Genomic DNA, 27,544 nt, shown 5'->3' on the forward strand with positions numbered 1-27,544 from the left:
ACTTCTTTTGCAATTATCTTCTTTGAGGCTTTCCCTCCTTATGGAGGGTGTCAATGATGGTTTTCTGCACAACTGTCAGGTCAGCAATCTTTCCAATGATTGTGATTCCTACTGAACCAGACTGAGAGACCATTTAAAGGCTCAGGAACCCTTTGCAGGTGTTATGTCTTAATTATCTGATTAGAGGAGGACACTTTACGCCGAGAATATTCCACCTTTTCACAATATTAAAATTTTCTGAGATTGTGAATTTGGGGTTTTCATGAGCTGGAAGCCACAATCATCACAATGATGACAAATCACGGCTTGAACCATCTTGCTTTGCATGTAATGAGTCTCTCTCATATATTACTTTCACCTCTTAAGTTGTATTAGTGAAATAAATGAACTTTTGCACGATATTCAAATTTTTCGAGTTTCACCCATACACCTCAGATATACTCCATGACTGATCTTCATCATGTAAGAAACAGTTCATAAGGAGATCAGAGATCACCAAAGACATGGATGAAGTGTTGTACCGTGTTGGCCATTGATAGCAGGAGAAAAATAAAAATGGAGTCATTACCTCTCATTGGCTGAGTACATTTTGTGGTGGAAGATTTCACAGACATTTAGGGATCTATTATAAAACAAATTGTAGAATGAATGTGACACACGTTCCTCCAATCATGACACATATTGGATCATCGGCTCCATCTAGTGGCAAAAATCTGCCCCTGTGGTTTTAATACCGACCATTGACGTAAAACAGAAAATACCACATTTGGCCATTAGATGGCGCTAAGTAGCATAGAAATTATCTCCATCTAGTTGCCAAATGCAATAATTTCCATTTTAAATAAATGGAAACCGTTCGACCAGCACAGCAAATATCCTAATAACATTCATCTTTCCCCCAGTCACACAGAAGGAATGTACATGGACTTTCCCCGGGGGAATTGCTATGCACATATTTTATGAATAGACCCCTTAATGTCAGGAGACGTTTACATAAAGATGGGAAGTATGGAGCAGATAAATGAATAGACCTCCTAGCAATGTTATTACCAGGCTGCAGCTAGGGGGAGCTCTAATGTGTGAGCACAGCAGAGTGATCCCATCTAGCTCACATTAACCCTTTCACTGTCAGAGATGTTTTTGCATTATTTTAGGCCTGAAGATTAGATAAAACCCCAAAACATATATTATCTGATAGCAGAGGCCCTGGAGAATAAAATGGTGGTGATTGTTAAGTAGAGATGTACAGAACTGTTCGCCGGCGAATAGTTCGCAGTCATTTTTGCTTGTTCGCGTTCGCCGCCGCGGGCGAACATATGCGATTTTCGATCCGCCTCCTATTAATTAACATTGAGCAAACTTTGACCCTCTACCTCACAGTCAGCAGACACATTCCATCCAATCAGCAGCATACCCTCCCTCCCTGACCCTCCCACCTCTCGGGCAGCATCCATTTTAGATTCATTCTGAACTTGCATTCTTAGTGAGAGGAGGGACAGTGTTGCTGCTGCAGATTTCATAGGGAAAGCGCTAGCTAGGGCAGTGTACTCCAGTCCTGAAAGACTCATCTGATCTCTGCTGTTAGAACAGCACCCCACACAGCACTTGTTAGGGCTAATCAATCAGTCTGCTTTTTTTTCCCTCTGTAATCTGTGCTGCGTGGTTTACAGAGAGAGAGAGAGAGAGAGAGTGTAATTTTTTGGAGTTAGATAGAGCAGGCAGGCTAGTCAGTTAATGTTACAGTGTGTAGAGGATATATACAGGGAGTGCAGAATTATTAGGCAAATGAGTATTTTGACCACATCATCCTCTTTATGCATGGTGTCTTACTCCAAGCTGTATAGGCTCGAAAGCCTACTACCAATTAAGCATATAAGGTGATGTGCATCTCTGTAATGAGAAGGTGTGTGGTCTAATGACATCAACACCCTATATCAGGTGTGCATAATTATTAGTCAACTTCCTTTCCTTTGGCAAAATGGGTCAAAAGAAGGACTTGACAGGCTCAGAAAAGTCAAAAATAGTGAGATATCTTGCAGAGGGATGCAGCACTCTTAAAATTGCAAAGCTTCTGAAGCGTGATCATCGAACAATCAAGCGTTTCATTCAAAATAGTCAACAGGGTCGCAAGAAGCGTGTGGAAAAACCAAGGCGCAAAATAACTGCCCATGAACTGAGAAAAGTCAAGCGTGCAGCTGCCAAGATGCCACTTGCCACCAGTTTGGCCATATTTCAGAGCTGCAACATCACTGGAGTGCCCAAAAGCACAAGGTGTGCAATACTCAGAGACATGGCCAAGGTAAGAAAGGCTGAAAGACGACCACCACTGAACAAGACACACAAGTTGAAACGTCAAGACTGGGCCAAGAAATATCTCAAAACTGATTTTTCTAAGGTTTTATGGACTGATGAAATGAGAGTGAGTCTTGATGGGCCAGATGGATGGGCCCGTGGCTGGATTGGTAAAGGGCAGAGAGCTCCAGTCCGACTCAGACGCCAGCAAGGTGGAGGTGGAGTACTGGTTTGGGCTGGTATCATCAAAGATGAGCTTGTGGGGCCTTTTCGGGTTGAGGATGGAGTCAAGCTCAACTCCCAGTCCTACTGCCAGTTTCTGGAAGACACCTTCTTCAAGCAGTGGTATAGGAAGAAGTCTGCATCCTTCAAGAAAAACATGATTTTCATGCAGGACAATGCTCCATCACACGCGTCCAAGTACTCCACAGCGTGGCTGGCAAGAAAGGGTATAAAAGAAGAAAAACTAATGACATGGCCTCCTTGTTCACCTGATCTGAACCCCATTGAGAACCTGTGGTCCATCATCAAATGTGAGATTTACAAGGAGGGAAAACAGTACACCTCTCTGAACAGTGTCTGGGAGGCTGTGGTTGCTGCTGCACGCAATGTTGATGGTGAACAGATCAAAACACTGACAGAATCCATGGATGGCAGGCTTTTGAGTGTCCTTGCAAAGAAAGGTGGCTATATTGGTCACTGATTTGTTTTTGTTTTGTTTTTGAATGTCAGAAATGTATATTTGTGAATGTTGAGATGTTATATTGGTTTCACTGGTAAAAATAAATAATTGAAATGGGTATATATTTTTTTTTTGTTAAGTTGCCTAATAATTATGCACAGTAATAGTCACCTGCACACACAGATATCCCCCTAAAATAGCTAAAACTAAAAACAAACTAAAAACTACTTCCAAAAATATTCAGCTTTGATATTAATGAGTTTTTTGGGTTCATTGAGAACATGGTTGTTGTTCAATAATAAAATTAATCCTCAAAAATACAACTTGCCTAATAATTCTGCACTCCCTGTATACATCACCAGGAGTTGTACATATATTTATACACTGTATAGTTTAGTTAGATTAGAGGTGCAGGGTGCTGTGTAATATAAAGGGGTCCAGTGGTGCAGGGTGCTATGTAAAGGGGCCCAGAGCTGTGGGGTTCTGTGTAATGTGAGGGGCCCAGTGGTGCAAGCTGCTGTGTAATATAAAGGGGTCCAGTGGTGCTGGGTGCTATGTAGAGGGGCCCAGAGCTGTGGGGTGCTGTGTAATGTAAGGGGCCCAGTGGTGCAAGCTGCTGTGTAATATAAAGGGGACCAGTGATGCTGGGTGCTATGTAGAGGGGCCCAGAGCTGCGGGGTGCTGTGTAATGTAAGGGGCCCAGGCTCACAGGGTAAACTCTGCCCACCTGCCTGCCAGTGCCACATCTCATCTATATTGTGTTGGCACAGTTGATAAGATATAAAAACAAAATTCACTGCAATACTAAATAGTAGTCTTTTGTCTGCCAGGGTATCTTTGCCTCACAGGGTAAACTCTGCCCACCTGCCTGCCAGTGCCACATCTCATCTATATTGTGTTGGCACAGTAGCTTGCACGCATAGTACAACTAAACTAATCTAAAAAAAATGACAGGCAGAGGCAGGCCACCCCGCAGGGGCCGTCGTGGGCGTGGTGCTGTGATTCCCTTTGGCCCTAGAATAATGTCAAGTGTTCAGAGGATATGTACCCTGAACTCGAAAAGTTCTGAGGACATAGTTGACTGGCTAATACAGGACACCCAATCTTCTACCTCCTCCCACTCAGCTTCGGGCACCTCTCAAGTTACCACTCGCCCATCTGCCGCCACCACCAACACTAGCATCACAGCTGCTTCACTTGATCTGTCAGAGGAGTTATTTACACATCAGTTGGAAGAAATGAGTGATGCGCAACCATTATTGCCAGAGGATGTAGATAAAAGGGATATGACTCAGTCAGGCAGCATTACACACATGGACGTATGGTGTGTTGATGATGTACCCACTGCTGCTTCCTTTGCTGAGTTGTCAGATACAGGTGAAGCGGTTGATGATGACGATGTCACGTGGGTGCCCGCTTGAAGAGAAGAAGAAGAAGGGGAAAGTTCAGATGGGGAGACAGAGAGGAGGAGGAGACGAGTTGGAAGCAGGGGGAGGTCGTCGCAAGGAGCTAGTGGCACAGTCAGACAGCATGTATCGGCACCTGGGGTCAGCCAGACAGCACGCCAATCAACGCATGCTGTTGCCACCACCAGAATGCCGTCATTGCAAAGCTCAGCAGTGTGGCATTTTTTTGGTGTGTCTGCCTCTGATAACAGTGATGCCATTTGCAACCTGTGCCAAAAGAAACTGAGTCGTGGGAAATACAACACCCACCAAGGTACAACTGCTTTGCGAAGGCACATGATCGCACATCACAAACGCCTATGGGATCAACACATGATGATGTGTACAAGCAGCACACAAGCTCAAAGCCACCATCCTCCTCCTGGTGCAGCATCTTCAGTCACGTCAACCACTGTTGTCCTCCTTGCCCCCTCTCAACCACCCGCCACTCAGTCTCTCACCTTGAGCAGTTCCTGCTCATCTGCCCACAGTTAGGTGTCTGTCAAGGACATGTTTGAGCATAAGAAGCCAATGTCACAGAGTCACCCCCTTGCCCGGCGTCTGACAGCTGGCTTGTCGGAACTCTTAGCCCGCCAGCTTTTACCATACAAGCTGGTGGAGTCTGAGGCCTTCAAAAATTTTGTAGCTATTGGGACACCGCAGTGGAAGGTACCCGGCCGAAATGTATTTTCACAAAAGGCAATCCCCAACCTGTACTCTATTGTGCAAAAGGAAGTCATGGCATCCCTGGCACACAGTGTTGGGGCAAGGGTCCATCTGACCACTGATACCTGGTCTGCAAAGCACGGTCAGGGCAGGTATATCACTTACACTGCACATTGCTTAAACCTGCTGACGGCTGCCAAGCATGTAATTCGTGGCTCTGCAGAGGAGTTGGTGACACCACCACGACTTGCAGGCAGGCCTGCTGCCACCTCCTCCTACTCCATCCTCTTCGATAACCTCCTCGGCTGAGTCCTCTTCTGCTGCTGCGTCTTGCTCCCCGTTAGGGATGAGCAGAACATACCCGGGTTCAGTTCGCACCAGAACGTTCGAACAGACCGACCGTTCGCGCAAACATTTAGAACCCCATTGAAGTCTATGGGACTCGAACGTTCAAATTCAAAAGTGCTAATTTTAAAGCCCAATATTCAAGTTATTGTTGGAAAACGTCTTTGAGAACCCGGGTCTTGCCCCAGGGAACATGTATCAATGGAAAAAAAACTTTTAAAAACTGTAGTTTTTTCTGGAGCAGCGATATTAATGATGCTTAAAGTGAAAAAAAAATCAAAAATTCCTTTAAATATGGTACCTGCTGGGTGTCTATAGTAGTGGCACGTGTTTAGAAATGTCCCTGCACAACATGAGATTACTCTTAGAAAAAAAGTAATTTAATACTGCTTGCCTGCTTGCGATAAAAATCATGGAAAAAAATAGCATGAGTTTCCCCGCCACCACTCCCCCCAGGTAACATTACAAGACCCAGTGCCGATCCTGACCTCCCTGGGGCCCTAAGAAAAATGACATGGCACATTAAAAATGAGAAGCAGGGGGCGCTGACGACAGTGAAATGTCACATTAAAGAAAGTTGAGAAGCGGGGGGGGGGGTGTTCTGCTGTCGGAAATGACTCAGCCAGCGAGTTTAGAAGCGGGGTGAGGGGGCGAAAATGACTTCTCACCAGGCGGGGCCTCTAGTACTTTGGGGTCCCTTTGCAGCTTTGCGGGGCCCTAAGCGGCTTGCATAGTGAGCCTATAGGGAGGATCGGCCCTGACAAGACCCTTTGGAGGGAGGATCGGCCCTGACAAGACCCTTTGGCTCTATATACTTTGAACAGCAGTATACAGGCGGTGCAAACAAGATAAGGACTGTAGGTTTGTTAAGAAGAATCTGAACCATGTCGGACTTTGCTGCTGCATATTGCACAATTTCCTAAAGAGACCCTCAACAAACTACATGACACTTGTGCCTGGTGATGAGGCCATTGATGTTCCAGTGGTGGTGGCCCGTGAGACTGTCCATGCAGGCTTGGCCCCCCAAAGTGCACGTGCTGTGTGGCAACAATATGTTGATTATTTTAGGGGTGGGGGGGCATTACAATGCCAGATCTTGGCTCAATAAAAATTTTTTTTGGGAAAGAAAAATTCTAGAAAAAAGGGGGGTTGCCATCCGGGGCCCCCTTTGAACAAATTCTTGTTCTCTGAAGGCTTCCATTATTTCTGCAAGTCAAAATTAAGCAAAAAAAGCTAATGTCAGTCAAGCCTTAGCTTTCTCCCTATATCTAACCCACAAACTCATCCACTGATTATAAAGTCCAAAAATCAAGTTTCGTATCGTCGTACTGCACGATTGTTTTCCCGATGTTTTCTACCGACTGCGAACGACATTCTTACTCATGCAATATCCCTTATACACTACGCATGCAAGAAGCTCCGCACGTCTCTCCGCCCATGATGATCGTGCTAGTAATTGCCACGCCCCTTTTCGGTCGATCAATGCACTTCACTGAAGACATGATGGAGGACACTCAGGAGAGACAGGAAGCTGCAACCACAAGTAAGGAGAGAGGCCAGGTACCCACCAGGAGCAAGAGGAGGTACAAAGCCACCAACATGGCTTTGAAATGGTGGAGATGGTTGCCATCCTTAAAAAGAAGGACTATGACTGTCTAAAAGGGCCTTACAAGAACCCCAAGAAGGTCAAGGCCAAGATAATAGAGAATGTTCAGAGGACTCTCCATCAGAAATTTAAGGTGCAGAGGTCAAGGGAGCAGTTGAGGAAGAGGTGGTCAGCCCTCAAAAGAGAGCCGGAGCAGCTTGAGAGAATTCAAAGAGTCGTCAGAAGATGTAAGTTATTTAAAAGTGTACTCTGATTATTTGTTTTGTATTATTTTGCGGCATGTGCTTTTTCTTTCAGGTTGTGTATATATACAGTTCAAGAATAGATATCTCAAGGTTCATGTTTGTGGGCATAATAATTGGTTGTTCATTCTATATATGAAGACCAATTTTTTATTTAATGTAGATGTGTTATTAACTAGATTTAAATAATCCAACTTAAGTCAATATACAGTAAAAGGAAAGTATGCTCAGCACAGCAGTTGATTACACATATGGATTCAGTAGCACAATGGTTGGCATGGCCGATCCGCCCTATAGGCTCACTATGCAAGCCGCTTAGGGCCCGCAAAGCTGCGAAGGGCCCCCCAAATAACTAGAGGCCCTGCCTGGTAAGAAGTCATTTTCGCCCCCTCACCCTGCTTCTCAACTCGCTGGCTGCATGGGAGAAGAGGCAAGAAGTCAGCACCCCTTGCTTCTCAATTTAATGTAAGATGTCATTTCCGACAGCAGAACACCCCCTCCCCCCACTTCTCAACTTTCTTTAATGTGACATGTCACTGCCGTCAGCGCCCTCCGCTTCTCATTTTTAATGTGCCATGTCATTTTGCTTCGGGCCCCAGGGAGGTCAGGATCGGCACTGAGTGTTGGCCACAAGAACAACCTAGTTAGGGTGTCACACAGAGGTGATCCAGTGTATACTTGTTGTTTTTCCATGTAGGAAACTTGGCCAAAGATAGAGAAATGCAGCAGCTTTGGTAATGGATAAAATCCTGTGTTAAGCTTAGAAGGATTGTAAAAACAGACAATTGTACCACACTTTTTAAAAAGAATGATTGACATTCCTCTTTCAGGCCTCTAATCTTTTTCATTCATCTATCCCTTTTTTTACAATCTCATAGGCCGCAATCAAGCTGCAGCAGTGGAGATGACCAAGCCCCACCCTCGCCGGATGTGCAGGAAGTGCAAAATGCCACCACATCAGGTCAGTGTCATACAGCACAGCTTCAGGTAATACATGTAGGCCTGCATAATTTTAATACATGTTTTTTTCCAAATTTCAGGAGTTGTTCGAACTGTTGGGGGCGGCTTAGACACCTACAGTGCCCAGGTGCTCATTGGGGAGATAATGTCCTGCAGGGCAGAAATAGAGGACACAAACCTCGCCTTAGAGAAGGTTATAAAGAACAACCGAAAGGTGGATCAAAACCTGAATAATCTGATTGATGTTCTGGGGAGGGTTTAAAAAAAAAATAGATGTAGACAAGTATTTAAAAGCAAAAATATAGTTCTTAAAAAAATAAATGAAACAATTTATATTAAGATTTTTTTTAAAAAAAATGAAAATGACACATTTTAAGTGTGATACAATAAATATTGTTGGATACTCAACAATGTGTGGCTTCTTATTATATCAATGCTGCCTAAAAGAACAAAGAACAAATGAATGTTTACATTGACAATGATGAGTATTTAGTACAGGAAAATAAACATGACACTATGATAATGTAGGAGAAAGCTAGAATGAACTCAAATTAGAAAAGAATCAAACAAAGAAAAGTACTAGAACAGGGGCAGAAAAATTGGGCCTTAGGCACTGGTGGCAGTGTCACAACACTGCAACCCCTCACAGATACTGTAATTGGAGCCCAGCAAAGAGCCACATGCAAAGTATTGCATCAAAAATTGTTATTAGACGCCCCTGTTAAACAGGGACATAAAAATTGGGCCTTAGGCACAACACAACACTGCAACCCCTCAGATACTGTAATTGGAGCGCAGCAAAGAGCCACATGCAAAGTATTGCATCAACAATTGTTATTAGACGCCCCTGTTAAACAGGGACATAAAAATAGGGCCTTAGGCACAACACAACACTGCAACCCCTCAGATACTGTAATTGGAGCGCAGCAAAGAGCCACATGCAAAGTATTGCATCAACAATTGTTATTAGACGCCCCTGTTAAACAGGGGCAGAAAAATTGGGCCTTAGGCACTGGTGGCGGAGCCCAGAAACAAAAATATTCAGTCAGCAGCATAACAGGACAGTCACTCAGCATCAGCATAGGCAGTCTCCAAGGAATTTGTCATTTCAAAAAAATTATTCAGTTACATCTGCATCAGGTGCTTGGTAGCTGGTGTTGATCCAAGCCTGATTAATTTTTATGAAGGTCAGTCGATCGACGGAGTCGGTGGAGAGGCGCACCCTGTGATCGGTCACAAAGCCTCCAGCAGCACTGAATGTGCGTTCTGAAAGAACGCTGGATGCAGGACAAGCCAGTAGCTCAATTGCGTACTGTGCAAGCTCTGGCCAGTGATCCATCCTCAATACCCAGTAAGCCAAAGGATTTTCGGTGGGGAAGGTGTCCAAGTCTGATCTTGCCCCTAGGTATTCACGCACCATGTAAACCAAACGCTGGCGATGGTTGCTGGAACCGGTCATACCTTGGGGCTGTGGACTAAAAAATTGTCTGAACGCATTGGTCAGACGCCACCTTCTCCATCGCTCCTTCTGTGACTCACCGAAGCCTCAGCAACACGTTGTCCAGGAACAGGATTTGGTAATCCCCCAGGTTCTGGGAACGCGTTGCACAGACCCTTCTGCAAGGCCTCCCGAAGATGTTTCATCTTCTTCTCCCTCTGCGACGGCAAGATAAGCTCCGCAACCTTACTCTTGTAACGTGGATCAAGGAGAGTTGCCAGCCAGTAATGATCCCTCTCCTTGATACCACGAACAAAAGGATCCTTACACAGGCTTTGCAGGATCAGGGAGGCCATGCAGTGTAGGTTTGCTGAGGCATTCGGGGCACAGTCCTCTAGGTAACTGAGGACGACAGGATCTGCAGCCACCTCATCCCAGCCACGTAAAAGTCCACGGGTTCCTTGGGACTCTAAGTGATCCCTTGTAGACTGCTGCTGCTGAGTGCTAGGCTCCACCTCCATGCTGCTGATACAATCCTCCTCCGCCACCTCGTCCTCTTCCTGTGTGCTAGGCGGGCATGCAGGACCACTGTCTGGATAAAGGGGGTCTTGAGAGGTAAGGAAGTCCTCCTCTTCCTCCCTCTGTTCTGCCTCAAGGGCCCTGTCCATTATTCCATGTAGCGTGTGCTCCAACAGGTGAATAAGTGGTCTCACTGAGGTCTCACAGTCTCACTGATGCATGCACTGTCACTGCTCACCATCCTCATGGCCTCCTCAAATGGTGACAGGACAGTGCATGCATCCCTGATCAAGGCCCACTGGCGTGGGGGAAAAAAACAAGCTCCCCTGACCCAGTTCTGCTGCCATATTGGCACAGGTACTCATTGATGGCCCTCTGCAGCATGGCCAATGTAGAGTTCCATCTGGTGGGCATGTCACAGATTAGGCGGTTCGTGGGCAGGTTGTATTCCCTTTGGAGGTCTGTCAGCCGAGCAGTGGCATTGTATGACATTCGGAAATGCACACAGACTTTCCTGGCCTGCTTCAGGACATCCTGTAAGCCTGGGTACCTGCCCAAGAACCGCTGCACCACCAAATTGAGAACATGAGCAAAACAGGGCACATGGGTCAGTTTTCCCTGTCGCAGGCAGAGAGGAGGTTGGTGCCATTGTCGCTAACCACCATTCCTGGCTTAAGCTGCGTGGCGTCAACCACCTCTGAGCCTGCCCCTGTAGAGCTGACAGAACCTCTGCCCCCAGTGTGGCTCCTGTCTCCCAAGCACACCAGCTCTAGCACCGCATGGCATCTCTTGGCCTGCATTCCTGCGTAGCCCCTCGTATGCCTATGGAGCACGGCTGGTTCAGAGGAAACATCAGCACAGGAAGAAGAAGAGGAGGGGGTGGAGGAGAGAGGTGTGTCACAACCAGTAGTAGTGTTTTGGAGGCGTGGTGGCGGAACAACCTCCAACACTACTGTACCTTGCCCTGCGTCCTTCCCAGCTGCCAGCAGAGTCACCCAATGCGCCGTAAAAGAGAGGTAACGTCCCTGTCCATGCCTGGTGGACCATGAGTCAGCGGTAAGATGCACCTTACCACTGACTGCCCTGTCCGGCGAGGCATGGACATTGCCTTCCACATGCCGGTAGAGAGCGGGAATCGACTTCCGTGAGAAAATGTGGTGTTTGGGTACTTGCCACGGAGGTACCGCACATTCCACAAACTCACGGAAGGGGGCAGAATCTACCAACTGAAAAGGTAGCAGTTGAAGTGCTAGCAATTTCGCTAAGCTAGCATTCAACCGCTGGGCATGTGGATGGCTGGGAGAGTACTTATTTCGGCACTGCAGCAGCTGGGGCAGGGAAATTTGTCTGCTACCATCAGTAGATTTCCCGCATGTACTACTAGGTTGTGACACACCTATTTCTACACCTTCAGTCCTATCAGGGCAGGCTTCAGAGAGAACTGAGGGTCTAGTGGGGTTGGAGCTCTCAGCTGATGAGGGGCAAGGGGAGGTCCGCTTTGTTCTTTGGTGTGGGTCTTTCAGGTATGCTTGCCAACAAACTGCATGGCAGGTCGACATATGTCTGGTCAAGCATGTGGTGCCCAAGCGGGTGATGTTTTGGCCACGCGAGATACGCTTGAGACATATGTTGCAAATAGCAATGGTGCGATCTGATGCACATGTCTCAAAAAAGGCCCACACCAAAGAACTTTTGCAGTACCATTGAGACACAGCAGCGCCCTGCACAGGCGTAGCTCTGCGATGTAATGCAGTTGGTGTGCTGCCCTTAAGCTGTCCCCTGGAGGGCATCCTGCCTCTTTGGAGATGTGCCTGTGCCTCTTCCTCCTCCTCTTCCTCTTCCTCTCTCCCATCAGGCACCCACGTAGATTCAGTGACCTCATCATCCCCTCCCTCCTCATCACTGTCGAAAACCTGGCAGTATGATGCAGCTGGGGGAACATGACTGCCAGATTGCTGTCCCTCTCGGGGCACCCGCTCTCTCTGGGCTCACATCAATGCCTTCCTCTATCTGTGTTTCGTCACCGGAGCCTTCAAAACGCTGCGCATCTTCATGTAGCATGTATCCTACACTGTGTTGAAACAGTTCGGGGGACTCCTCAGGAGTATATGTTGGGACTAGGGAAGGATTGTGTGATGCCATTGTGCAGAGGGAATAGGACGCCTTGGCAGCTGCTTTGCCAGACAAACTAAGCTCAGCCTGGGTGAGAGAGGATGAGGACGGCTTGGTCATCCACTCTACTAATTTCTCTGCATGTTGAGGCTCAACACGGCCAGCTCCCGAAAAGAAGGATGAGCGTGTCAGACGGCCACGTCCTGAAGAGGATGCACCGTGTCCACCACCAGCGTTGCCTCTAGATGCAGAGCCTGCTTGCCCTCGTGACTCTCTGCCTCTCTTTGTTGTCCTTCCAGACATTTTAATAGCCTGCACAGGACAAAATCAGAAATAAACAGTACACGTGCAGTAAGAGCGACTGCGTTTATGTGCAATTAAATAGCCCACGTGCAGTAACTGCAACTGCGTTTATGTGCAAATAAATAGCACACGTGCAGTAACAGCTAATGCGTTTATGTGCAATTAAATAGCACACGTGTACTAACAGCAACTGCGTTTATGGGCAAAAAAACAGCAAACGTGCAGTAAGAGCGACTGCTATTATGGGCAAAAACACAGAAAACGTGCAGTAAGAGCGACTGTGTTTATGGGCAAAAAACAGCACACGTGCAGTAAGAGCGACTGCGTTTATGTGCAATTAAATAGCCCACGTGCAGTAACAGCTAATGCGTTTATGGGCAAAAACACAGCAAACGTGCAGTAAGAGCGTCTGCGTTTATGGGCAAAAAAACAGCAAACGTGCAGTAAGAGCGCATGCGTTTATGGGCAAAAAAAACAGCACACATGCAGTAAGAGCGACTGCGTTTCTGGGCAAAAAAACAGCAAATGTGCAGTAAGAGCGACTGCGTTTATGGGCAAAAACACAGGAAACGTGCAGTAAGAGCGACTGTGTTTATGGGCAAAAAACAGCACATGTGCAGTAAGAGCGACTGCGTTTATGTGCAATTAAATGGCCCACGTGCAGTAACAGCTAATGCGTTTATGGGCAAAAACACAGCAAACGTACAGTAAGAGCGACTGTGTTTATGGGCAAAAAAACAGCAAACGTGCAGTAAGAGCGAATGCGTTTATGGGCAAAAAAAACAGCACACGTGCAGTAAGAGCGACTGCGTTTATGTGCAATTAAATAGCCCACGTGCAGTAACAGCAACTGCGTTTATGTGCAAATAAATAGCACACGTGCAGTAACAGCTAATGCGTTTATGTGCAATTAAATAGCACACGTGCACTAACAGCGACTGCGTTTATTTGCAATTAAATAGCCCACGTGCAGTACCAGCTAATGCGTTTATGAGCAAAAACACAGCAAACGTGCAGTAAGAGCGACTGCATTTATGGGCAAAAAAAAGCAAACGTGCAGTAAGAGCAACTGTGTTTATGGGCAAAAACACAGCAAACGTGCAGTAAGAGCCACTGCGTTTATGGGAAAAAACACAGCAAACGTGCAGTAAGAGTGACTGCGTTTATGGGCAAAAAACAGCACACGTGCAGTAAGAACGACTGCGTTTATGTGCAATTAAATAGCCCACGTGCAGTAACAGCAACTGCGTTTATTTTCAATTAAATAGCCCACATGCAGTAGCAGCTAATGCGTTTATGGGCAAAAAAACAGCAAACATGCAGTAAGAGCGACTGCGTTTATGGTCAAAAACACAGCAAACGTGCAGTAAGAGTGACTGCGTTTATAGGCAAAAACACAGCAAACGTGCAGTAAGAGCGACTGCGTTTATGGGCAAAAAAACAGCACAGTGCAGTAAGAGCGACTGCGTTTATGTGCAATTAAATAGCCCACGTGCAGTAAGAGCGACCGCGTTTATGGGCAAAAAAACAGCACACGTGCAGTAAGAACGACTGCGTTGATGTGCAATTAAATAGACCACGTGCAGTAACAGCAACTGCGTTTATTTGCAATTAAATAGCCCATGTGCAGTAGCAGCTAATGCATTTATGGGCAAAAAAATAGCAAACGTGCAGTAATAGCGACTGCGTTTATGGGCAAAAACACAGCAAACATGCAGTAAGAGCGACTGCGTTTATGGGCAAAAAAACAGCACACGTGCAGTAAGAGCGACTGCGTTTATGTGCAATTAAATAGCCCACGTGCAGTAAGAGCGACTGCGTTTATGTGCAATTAAATAGCCCATGTGCAGTAAAAGCGACTGCGTTTATGTGCAAATAAATAGCACACATGCAGTAACAGCTAATGCGTTTATGTGCAATTATATAGCACACGTGTAGTAACAGCAACTGCATGTATGTGCAATTAAATAGCACACGTCCACTAACACTGAGTACTATGTTTAGGTGTAAACTAAACACTATGCAGGCAATACAACACGTTAGAGCACTGCAGCTAGCACAATCTACTGCCTAACAATAGGAATAGCTGATCTAGCTAAGCTATACAGTGTATAAATATATGTACAACGCTAGGATGTATGTATATCCTCTACACACTGTAAATTTAACTTAAATGACTAGCCTGCCTGCTCTATATATCTATCTATCTGGTAGAAAAGACACTGTGTCTCTCTCTATCTCTCTCTCTCTCTAACTGTCTGACTGACTTCTCTTTAACAAAGCCGGAAAACAATACACGCGGCCTTCTATAGTGTGGGGCGTGTACTAAACCCCCTGAGCCATAATTGGCCAAAGCCACCCTTCGTTTTTTGCGCACTGTGATTGGCCAAGCATGCAGGGTCATGGTGCATGCTTGACCAATCATCAGCGCGCAATGCCACAGTGAATTATGGGCCGATGCGCGTCACTCGAATTTGGTGCGAACGACCCAATTTGTTCGAAATTCGTCGAACGTACGAACAGACAATGTTCGAGTCGAACATACGTTCGGGTCGAACACCAAGCTCATCCCTAGTGGTCGTCTCTGAGCCAGCTTGTCGGCTTGAGGCCTATGACCAGAGGTTAGGTACCGCAGTGCCAAAATGTTATAAAGTTAAAATGGTTACAAGATAGTGTTTAGTGGCGCTGCAAAGTCCAGCACTACGATGGATAGAACTGTTTTTCTCAGGAATATGTGGTTTATATGTTATTTATTATTTAATATTTTAAGTTATTTAAAATAAAGGAGGCTGCTACGGCCAGTTTTTACTCCAAGTTTACAGTGGTGGTCTCATTATTTATTAAAAGTTAAGTGGGAGTAGAAATGGTGGGGTCTTAGCAGTAAAGGGTAAAATATGGGATACCATAGTCATGCAACTGAAGGTTCATCTTGGCTGAATACCCATTCAGTGCAGCCGTTATCTCACTCCAAACAGGGCAAATTCAGTCCAAACCCAAACAAAACAAAACCAAACAAGTGATCTGTTTATTGGTCCCTTATTGGTGACCGATGGGAGAAGGATCCCCTCATATCAGTGATCAGTGAAAGAAGGACATTTTTACATTATCATGAAATTGTTGTTACTGAAAGACAGAAATTTATCAATTCTGAGGGAACCCCTAGAATTCTTTGGAGGATCCCTGGATGATAAAGGCCGGACTAGTCAGTAATATATTTCTATCCCCCTTGGTGGGAGTGGAGATGACCCATCTATAAGGATATACAGTACATACACACAGCACAAGATCACTTCAATATATTTCTCAGGACTGCAATTCCTCTGAGAGCCACAAGGTGGTGATCTCACTTCTACCCAGACAGGAGATCGCTACGAAGACAGACAGGAAGTTTCGGGTGAGAGGTGAGTCGGGAGGAAGTAGAGAGGAGAGGTTGCTGGAAGTGGCAGCAGAGGAGGTAATAAGATCTTATTTTCTATTTACACCCAGTAACCCCGTCATGTCCGTCCTCTTCCTCCATAGTCCCTGTGATGTCTTTTATCTCCAGCAGATGATGGTACACACATATATAGTGTGGAAACCTAGATTAACCCCTTCAGGGTCAGAACATTTCTCCACTTACAGGGCCGGAAAACACTCCATTTTGGAGATGTGTCACCTTTCCCACCAATCACCTTCTCACCTCATCAGTCTATATCAGGGGTCCCCAAACTTTCTAAACAAAGGGCCAGTTTAGACTTTAGAGTGGCCAGTGGAAGTAAACAATGCCTCATCGTTGGTGTCAGTAGGAGGAACTGTGTCCCTATTATTCATATCAATAAAATGAATAGTGCCCCATTGTTGATTTCAATAGAAGGTATGGTGCCCTATCATTGGTGTCAGTGGTATGAATAATTCCCCATTGTTAGTGTCAGTGGATGGAATAGTGCCCCAAGGGCCAGATAAAGGGAAGCAAAGGGCCACATGCAGCCCCCGGGCCACAGTTTGGATACCGTTGGTCTATACTAAACAGATTATACCACTTTTATTAGTGGGGGGAGTGGCAGTGTAAGGCATTGGAAGAAATCACATCCAGGTAGATATGAATGGACAAGTTGGTGACAAGATACACAGCGGGTCCAACCAAAAAGTGCAGTGAGACCTATCTAGTAATAGAAGATCCATCCATTGTGGTGAGTGTCATCCATGTGGGGTCCCCTGGAAGTGGTCACGTGTTTATCTGTTACTAATGGCACCAGAACCTGTTCAACTGATATTTGAAGGGGACTTTTTGATACATAGGACATTCGTTATATTTTCTGGTGTCATTAATTTCTTTTTAACATTTTTACATGTGACAAATTGTTTAATAATCTTGATTTCATTTTTGGCAGCGCAGTCTATATACACATTTCACCAGAGAGATGATGGAGGAGAGGTGAGCGGTGCCGGGAATTCTGGGACATTATCCAGTAACAGACAAGGGATGTGTCTGGATGGTGACTGTATCATTGTGTGTGTCAGGTTCCTATAAGGTGTCAGGATGTCACTGTCTATTTCTCCATGGAGGAGTGGGAGTATTTAGAAGGACACAAGGATCTCTACAAGGACGTCATGATGGAGAATCAGCCGCCCCTCACATCACCGGGTAAGAGGAGACTTTATTGTAAAGGAGAGAGCAGTACGGAGGCTCCACCTAGATCCCCCATCATCTGATAAACACATAGAAACAATGTATTCAGTCAGTGTGTGTGTTTCCTACAGATGGATCCAGTAATGGGAACCCACCAGAGAGATGTCCCCGTCCTCTGTATTCCCGGGATTCCACACAGGAAGGTCACACCATCCCCCACCATCATCAGGTAGATGAGGAACAATCACTGATAGTATGATTAGGATCTGTACATTATCTGCATTGTTACCATTGATATCATTGTTATTCTATATTCAGAGTGGAAACCTGAGAGATCCTAAAGTTGAGGTTAAAGAAGAGATAAAAGAGGAGGATGGGGTGATGGAGGAGTCAGAGTCTCTAAAAGAACACAAAGATCTGTACCAGGACACCATGGTGGAGTCATCCAGCTACAGAAACCCACCAGAGAGATGTCCCCGTCCTCTGTATTCCCGGGATTACACACAGGAAGGTCACACCATCCCCCACCACCATCAGAGTGGAAATCTCGGGGATGATAATATTGTTATTAAAGAAGAGTATAAAGAGGAGGATGAGGAGTATGGAGTGATGGAGGAGTTATCAGAAGGACACAAGGATATGATGGAGCCACCTAATACCAGGAACCCACCAGAGAGATGTCCTCTGTATTCTAAGGATTCCACACAGGAAGGTCACACCATCCCCCACTGTTACAAGGTTGGTGGGACGGAGCATCTAGAACATGGACTCCTAGAGATGTGTGAATTTATGTGATGTCACAATAATAATTCCTATTGTTTACGGATGATAATCACTTTCGTTTTCTTGGTTTAGAGTGGAGATCCAATCGATATAGAATTTGAGGTGAAATCAGAAGAAGAAGAGACGTATGTGAGGGATGATCAGCAGTCTATGGAGGAGGATGGAATAACGGGGACATTTATAGAGGAGGACACTCCTACAGAGATCAGCACAGGTGGGTCATTAACACTAAATACATTTCTCCACCCATACTGCTCACTGATTGGTCCAGAGTAGGGCGGGGACTGGGTGATATCAGCCTGTAATCCCCTGGTCACTTTCCTGAGCTGTGTTCCCCGTCCTGTATTCCTGTATTTCTCTCGGATAATCTTCCTTCTCTGTGCTGCAGACACAATTTATGTCTCTAGACTGGATTTATGGAGATTCTGGGGTTCAGCTGGCAGCAAAATGTTCATTTTCACCATAGGCGTTTACTAGACCCAAGTACCTGGGGTATATACTTTGGTTTTCTGCCTCATACCGAGTACGGTAAGATCTCTGACAGAACAATTCTCCCAGGGTTACCTGTACTGTTGTCTGCTGGCTGTGCCGGGTGGAGGGATATGTCTGTATAGTCTCATGATGCGTACACACGATAATTTTTCAGCATTAAAAAAATTTTGTTTTTGAAAAATGTAATTTAAAATGATAGTGTGTGGGCTACACATCATTTTTCAGGTTCTGAAAAACGACAATAAAAAATTCGAACATGCTGCATTTTTTAACGTCGTTTTAAACAATGTCATTTTCAGGTTGTAAAAAATTATCGTGTGTGGGCTAAAACGACATTTTAAACCCGCGCATGCTCAGAAGCAAGTTATGAGACGGGAGCGCTCGTTCTGGTAAAACTACTGTTCATAATGGAGTAAGCACATTCATCACGCTGTCACAGACGGAAAAGCACAAATCGTCTTTTACTAACAAGGAATCAGCTAAAGCAGCCCAAAGGCGAATAGAACTTCCCCTTTAGAGTGCCGTTGTACGTGTTGTACGTCACCGCGCTTTGTTCATCATTTTTTTAAAACGATGGTGTGTGGGCAACGTAATTTTTAATTATGAAGTTCGAAAAACGTTGTTTTTTGGACATGCTGAAAACATTTTTTTTCATGCTGGAAAAATGATTGTGTGTACGTGGCATTAGACCCAAGTCACTGAGTGCAGTCTCAGGAGATGGGAGGCAGCGGTGTGGGATCTCTGCAACTTGTCTCATGTAAACATTTAAGCTTCCACTGATTACTGAATACCAATATTACGAGTCCTGACCATTACCCTGTATAATTTATATTGTACATTACATACTCCTGACTTCTGCGCTCTCTCCTCCACCCACTGCTATATATACACATAATCTGAATTCTCTTTTGCTCCCATTTTCTACCAGTTGGAGTGAGTGAGTGAGTGAGTGAGTGAATAACTTGTATAGCACTACACATGCGAACTAGATCGCCTCAAGGGGCTTATTCCATCCGTTGGCTTCCTTATCCTTCAGAATAGGTGGGTCTTAAGTTTTTCCTGAAGGCCCGATGGTTTTCTTTCATGCGGATGTCCGTTGGTAGAGCGTTCCATAGCCGTGGTCCTTAGGCTGCAAATCTTCGTTCTCCCTTTGATTTGTAATTGGACTTGGGGATATAGAGGAGGTTTTGGTTAGATGATCGGAGAGTGCGATGAGGGGAGTAGTGTTTTATTTTCTCGCATAAGTATTGAGGAGCCTTTCCTTGTGTGCATTTGTGGGTGAGGCAGAGGGTATTGAATGTGACCTGATCCTTTACTGTTAGCCAGTGAAGGGCCCTCAGGGATGGGGTGATGGATTCCCAGGGTTTCTTTCCTGTTACCAACCTGGCTCCTGTGCTCTGAACAACTTGTAGGCGCAAGATCTGGTATTTTGGTAGTCCTAAGTGGAGGGAGTTTGTGTAGTCGAGTCTAGAGTTGATGATTGTACCGACTACTACCAATGTATCCTCTTCCGGGATGAAGGGGATGAGTCTGGACATTTTATATCTGATAATCTGATTGAAACACAGACTTTTACATGTTGATAATAGTGAGGGAGGAGTCAATAACCCAATGATGGTGGTCTTCAAGATCAGTCCAGTCTTTATCTTGGTTGTTCTCCCCCATTCCTCACTCTCTGACCTCTGGTGGGGCTCATCCCTGCTGTTATTCATGACTAAATCATGGACTAAATAAGGAAGTGCAGGACTTCTTGTGTTGGAAAGATGACAATGAGTGATAGAGGGGGTGGGGACACTCGTCCTATAATCCCCTCATCACTGTCACTCCTATAAAAGACAGTTCTCGTTGTTTCCACACTCTCTGACTAAGGTCCATGAATAAAGAAATGATCTGGTAAGAAATTCAGAGATGTACCACGGGCACCTCCTCCCTACCATACGTAGCCTTGAGAAGAATTAAGAAGCTCCTTCAGAACCTCCTCTTACATGACACGTGGTGCACCTTGAATCCTACAGGTAGGGACTACACCTTCTATTCTTCACCTCACGACCGATACTCCCACCTTGACTACCTGTTCGTTACCCAGGAAGATTTGCCCTTGTTAAAATACGCCTCTATCGATCCCATGTTTTTGTCGGACCATAGCCCCGTGTCGGCCACGCTGTCGCTCCCTGAATCTCGTCCTCGTTCACGGGTATGGAGACTAGACCCCTCATTACTCACAGACCCGATTCTTGCTAAAGAAGTAGAATCAAGTTTAGAATTTTTTTTCGGGAAAACAGATCTGAAGATACGGCTCCCGTTATTAATTGGGAAGCCCACAAGTGTGTGGTCCGGAGCATTTTGATCGCAGCTGCCGCTAAACGCAACAAAGAAAAGCAAAGACAAATTGCTGATCTCTCAGAGAGGATTAGAGGAATGGAAAGTGCCCACAAGCGCACGCTGGCTATCACAACGCTGCAGGATTTGTGTCAAGCAAGGGCTGATCTTCTAGAGGTTATAGGCAAGAAGATTAGGCGTAACTTCATTTTAGCCAAGAAAACATTTTACCAGTATGGCAACAAGGCGAGCAAACTGCTTGCAAGAGCCTTGCAATCTAAGAAAGCCACGACGACCGTTCACTCACTGATTGACGAACAGGGCCGTAAAATGCTCTCCTCCCCTGACATTGCCAGGCACTTTGTTACATAATACAATAACCTTTACAATTTACCAACCCCTACTTCACCGACTGCGCAAGCCACGAGACGGGGTCTGATAGAAGATTTCTTACGCAAATTAGGCCCCACCAAGCTGTCAGAAGCTGCCAAAAGTGAGCTTGACAGGCCACTCAATAGTGAGGAGGTTGGGCTGGCCCTGAAACAAATGAAGGCTGGCAAAAGCCTGGGTCCTGATGGCCTAACGGCAGGGTATTACAAAACATATACTAAAATCCTCACACCATTTTTTATCGCAGCTTTCAATTCTTTCGCCAAGGGCACCGCGCCTCCCAGAGACCTTCTGGCGGCCCACATTGTAGTGCTGCCTAAACCTGACAAAGACCCCTCGGTAGTGACCAACTACAGGCCCATCTCCAATAAATCCCCAGGGTTTTTCCTATAACTCGACGCGGAGAAGGCATTTGACAGGGTGGCATGGGACTTTATGCAGGCAACCCTGAAGGCCATAGGCCTCCCACTGTCCTTGTTGAATTGCATATCCGCGCTTTACGCGGGCCCTACTGCGAGAGTCCATGTGAATGGCTGCCTGTCAGATGCCTTCTCCATAGCAAATGGGACTCGTCAGGGGTGTCCCCTTTCCCCTTTGATTTTTATCCTGACCCTAGAGCCTTTCTTGAGACAAATTAGACATAACCCGGCGATCAAGGGAATTGACATAAAGAATCATACATACAAAATTGCGGCGTTCGCGGATGACGTTCTTCTTTTTTTGACAGATCCTCTCACGACTATCCCTAACTTGATGAAAAACTTTGAAGACTTCAAAATCTTGTCCAATTTTCAAATTAACTTTTCTAAATCATCGGCCCTGAATGTTTCACTGCCCACGACTACATGTAACTTATGCCGAATGAATTTCCCATTTCATTGGAATAGCCGTGCCATCACTTATTTGGGGATCCAACTTCCGGTATCCCTGGCGGACATTTACTCACTGAACTATGCCCCTTTGCTCCAAACCATACTGACTGATCTGAAACGGTGGTCCCAGAAACTATTGTCCTGGCTAGGCAGAATCGCTGTGGTCAAGATGAATGTTCTCCCACGGATTCTATACACCATGCAGATGATCCCCATCAAACTCCCCCCGGCATTCCTTTCTTCCTACAAGAAAGCGTGCACAAATTTTATATGGCATGATACACGCCCACGTCTGAGCTATGCTCGGCTTACGGCTCCTAAACATAAGGGGGGTCTGGGATTACCCGACTTACACTACTACAACTTGGCATGTGGCCTGACTAGAATAGTAGACTGGACAGCTCACGGGGAACAAAAGAAGTGGGTGGGGTTCGAACAAGAGTTCTCTCCCCTCCCGCTTTCCCACCTCCCATGGATTGCTCATCGCAACATTCCGAAAGAATGCAAGGACCATCCCTTAATACACTCCTCCCTGACTGCCTTTCGGGAGGCTTGTATCAAACATAAAATTTCCGATTTGTGCGGCCCTATGACGCCCCTCAGACTGAACCCAGGCTTCGCCCCAGGAATGCACCCTGCCTTTTTGGCTGAGGATTGGCCCCACCCGACTGTACGGGCGGGCCAATTCTTTATCTCCGGGAGACTCATGCTACAGACTGAGCTTGCTACCAAAATTGACAGGGACGTATTTCCATTCTGGACCTACGTTCAAATCCGCCACTTCTTTGCTAGATCAGCCCCCGGCTCAAACTGGTCCAGGCCCACCTCCCCATTTGAAAAGCTTTGCGATAGTAGGGAACCACAGAGACACCTTATCTCGATCATATACAGCCTCCTGTTCTGTACACACTCGTCCAAAATTCACTGGGCCAACCAACAGTGGGAACGAGACCTAGGGCTCGATCTCACGGAGTCGGAATGGGAGAACATTTACAGGCTTGCTCACAAAGGTTCGGTGAACGTCCAGACACAAGAGAATGCATACAAGCTCCTGTTCAGATGGTACAAAACCCCCCCTTAAATTGCATCGCATTAACCCCGCACTTCCGAAAATATGCTGGAGAGGTCATCTGGAGATGGGCTCCTTTCTCCACATATGGTGGACCTGTCCCAAAATCCAAAGCTACTGGACGACAGTCCACAAATACATAGCCCAAATAACTACCGAAAATCTGGAATATGCGCCCGCTCAATTCCTCCTTCACCACGCCCAGTCGCCCCCGAGGGGATACTACCGGTCCCGAGCCATGCATATGGTGAATGTGGCCCGGATGTGTATACCTCTCAACTGGCTATCCCCACACCCTCCGTCTGTAGCAGATTGGTTTCAGGGTCTCCAAAAGACAATGGAAATGGAGGAACTAATCCATCAGGCAAACGATACCCCTGCGAAGTTCTCAGAGACTTGGGCCTGTTGGATTCACTTCACTTCGACTGACTACAAAAGTATCAGGCCCTGACGGTGCTGACCATTAATCCCAATCTCCTGCACCCTCACTGAGCTGTGGCGGGTCACCCTCTCTTGTCCCAAATTCTCCCCCTCCCTAACCCCATGAAGCCGGATATCAGGACCAGTGTCCACTTGATGTTAGTCTCCATTCCCTTGAGCCGCTGTTCGGCTTTGAAGGTACCAGCCTTAGGAATGTGGGAATATGAGGGTCTTTCTCTGTTTGTAGTTTGCTAGCAGTGCTGACAGACACCTAGCCAGGGTTATGAGTTTTATTTACTCTGGTACTGCATTTCTCAGCTAATGCAGGACGTTGAAAGGGCGTAGACAGCACCCAATTCTGAAGCCTGATCGGAGGGCTACGCCAGCATTTACTGTTGTTTACTGTTGACTACGGTTTAATAGTTCATGTAATGCTGACGTTTGTCTCGGTTACCTATTTCTGTCATGCACACTTTATGGCGGCTGCGTCCGCACTTATCCTTGCTATGTGATTGAATGTACTGTAACAGTTACTGGAAAAGCATAAATAAAAACTTTTGGAAAAAAAAAAAAGAAATTCAGAGATGTAGGGCTGAAATCGATTATAATCAATTATGAAAAAAAGTTGTCAAATATTTTCATAAATCGATTAGTTGGTCAGTCGATTAATTAGCTTGCATACAGAATGCATTATTTCTCTACATATCAGAAAATACAGCTCAGTACACCATCCATACATGTCAGGAAATGTCTGAGAACTTGAATGTGTGAGGAGCAATGTCTCATGGGACATGTAGTCCTGGGCAAGAGCTGGAAGCAAGTGATTCTAAAGGCAGACCTTTACCTTCCTATAGGGGAACTCTATACTATACTTTGTACCTTCCTATAGGGGAACTCTATACTATACTTTGTACCTTCCTATAGGGGAACTCTATACTATACTTTGTGGCTTCCTATAGGAGAACTCTATACTATACATTGTACCTTCCTATAGGGGAACTCTATACTATACTTTGTGGCTTCCTATAGGGGAACTCTGAAGGCAAGAGGAGCCAGAAGTGCTGGGGGAGGAGGGGTCCAGAAGAGTTAAATCAGAGATGTTCAAAACCATTACACAGAGCAGGTAAGTATGACAAGGAATCCAACATTTACAATGACTTTAAGGTCTCTGCACAGGGAAGATCAGCATCTGAACCCAGAGAAGGTGGAGGCTGATAGACTGGAGGGAATAGAAGGCATTACTATTACATAAAGTAAAAGTTTACTAGTATTGTGCATTATATATAAAATTATTATGTCCATGACAAAAGTCTCAGCTTTCAGTATTACTTTAATATAAAAGTCCCCCCTCCCCCCTCTAACCTCCATATATCTTCATGTGTGACTCCCAGGTAAAATCCCCATATATCCTACTTCTGGGTATATTTATTATTATATATATGATATAAGATATATTACTTTCACTATCTCACAGTATAAATGAATCCCTTATAGTAGTGATTATCTGATGTTTTTGTACTATAAAGGAATATTTTTTATCTCCATCATAAGAGATGATGAAATAAAATCATGCTGCTGCTATAAATGTCCTATGCTGGTCATACACGGATCTATTATTGGATGAGAATATTCACACAAATATTTGTATGAAAATGATTTGTACATTCGATGAATGGACGAGTGTAGATAGAAAATTCCACTTTCTTTTACCATTCAATTATAAAATGAATGTAACTTCTGAGTAAAAACCACACCCACCATGTGAGAATTTGTTCTATGGAGAAAAGTTTTCTGTTCTGCTCCTTCCAATTTTCCCGTCACTGTGGTGGAAAATGAACGCCGATTTGACCCACTAATGGTTAGAAAATTGGATGAATCTTTTTTTGTGAAAGAAAAATGAGTTTGTGTACGGCCAGCATAAGTGACATCAGTGAGTGAGAAACTTGTATAGCGCAACACATGCAAACTAAATCGCCTCAGGGCGCTTGGTATCCATTTCCTACTGTATTTTGCCTTGCCAGAATAAATGGGTTTTGAGTTTTCCCCTGAAGGCCTGGTGATTCACTTCCGTTCGAATGCTGGTTGGTAAAGCGTTCCATAGTCTGGGTCCTTGGACTGAAAATCTTCGTTCTCCTTTGGACTTGTTTTTGGCCTTGGGTATCTGGAGTAGGTTTTGGTTAGTAGAACAAAGAATGCGATTGGGGTTGTGACATTTTAATTTTTCACATAGACATTGGGGGCACTTCCTTGTACACATTTGTGCGTCAGGCAGAGTGCTTTAAATGTAATTCTGTCTTTCACGGACAACCAGTGAAGGGATCTAAGGGAGGGGGAAATTGATTCCCAGGGTTTTTTACCTGTTACAAGTCGTGCCGCCGTTTTTTGGACAACTTGTAGACGAGCAATTTGGTACTTTGGTAATTCGAGGTAAAGGGCGTTTGCATAGTCGAGTCTGGAGTTGATTATTGTTCCCACCATGACAGCTATGTCTTCTTTGGGATAAAGGGAATGAGTCTATGTAGCAGACGCAGAAGATGATGGGATCCGCTGACTACTGAGCTTATTTGTGCACCCCTTGTCATGTCAGAGACAAAAGTGACTCAGAGACTTTTGACTTTGGTGCTAGGGAGCTTGTGCATCAGGTGCAGGGAGCTTTTACCCACCTACCTGTCTATGACAAGGGAGTCTGTCATCCATCATATTATATTACACTCCTGTCTGATAATCTGCAAAATAGCGTTTTACCTCTTTTTTATATTTTATTAATGTTGAACTCTAATGGTGCAATGGATCGTCATTGATCCGTACGGATCAATGACTTCGGATCTGCACGTACGTGATCCACAGCATGCCGCGGGATTGCAGGTAAAACACACATTGAAATTGTCTCCGCTCTGCTCGCACACAGCCCCGCCTGCTCTCAACCACGCTGTGATAGACAGAATGCGGGTCTAATGCTGGGATGTGTTAAGTTTATCACAGCGTGGGGTTAGGAGGAGGCGGGGCTGTGTGCGAGCAGCATGGAGACAGTTTTAACAAACGGGCGGTGAGTTGCTTTGCTTTCTAGCAGAACATGTGTGCAGCCATCCGTCCTCCCCTCTCCCCCCCCCATACATCCCTCGGCTGGCTCTGTCTTCGGGACTCTGTCCCCCCCTCCTCCCCCCCGGCTGCCGAGTCTGGCTCCTGTCCCTGCCACCAATGAACTCCTGTTTTTGGAGGTGACAGGGTCAATAAAGAGAACCTGTCACTTCCAATTGCTATCACACAGGGAATTGTTTTCTCCTGTGTGATCGCAATAAAGTTAAGTGTAAAAAAATAAGAAAAAAATATTAAATTACTTATTTTATTAATTTAATAAAAGTAAAGAATAAAAAATAATATTAAAAATAAGAAAATTATACAAAAATAAAAAAGGAAAACGACAAGCTACAAAAAAAGTGATAAATGATCCGATCCATGACTGTGATCCGAGGAACGATCCGAACCGTGAATTTTTGATCCGTTGCACCCCTATTGATCTCTGATTGTGATATGTAGCAGATTCACCCTCTAATAATACATATATCTGTCTGTTATTCTCAGAGTGGATTAAATATCCAACTATATATCTGGATATTTATATTTACTGCTCTATATAGATATTCAAGAATAATAATTCAATTATACACCAAACCTTTTTTTTAGGTTTTTATCCAATTAATCAAAACAATAATTGGCCAACTAATTAATTCTGAAAATAATCATTAGTTGCCGCCCTACAGAGGACCCATTTACTAGTTACCTTGAGGGGGGAATTGTAAGATCCTCAGAGACAAAGCTGCCTGATGTGGGCGGAGTCCTGGTTTAGGGGAACCAATCTGCTTATGTCTAGTAATAATCTTTGTATTCCTATTTTAGTAGATGGACGGGAGATGAGGAAAACCTCAGAGGATTGTCTCACTTTGTCTCCAGACTGTAAAGTAGAAGATGAGGACATCACA

At 45.2% G+C, this 27,544-nt stretch overlaps 1 protein-coding gene across 1 annotated transcript in view; it reads left to right on the top strand.

The window, feature by feature from the left end:
* The window catches only part of LOC120935225 (zinc finger protein 850-like), a gene marked incomplete at its 3' end in the record, with an annotated part of 160,877 nt that overhangs the window by 56,568 nt on the left and 76,765 nt on the right, over positions 1-27,544 (top strand). The window lies entirely within an intron of this gene.

This window comes from Rana temporaria, chromosome 4 (assembly GCF_905171775.1).
Source record: "Rana temporaria chromosome 4, aRanTem1.1, whole genome shotgun sequence".
NCBI lineage: Eukaryota > Metazoa > Chordata > Amphibia > Anura > Ranidae > Rana > Rana temporaria.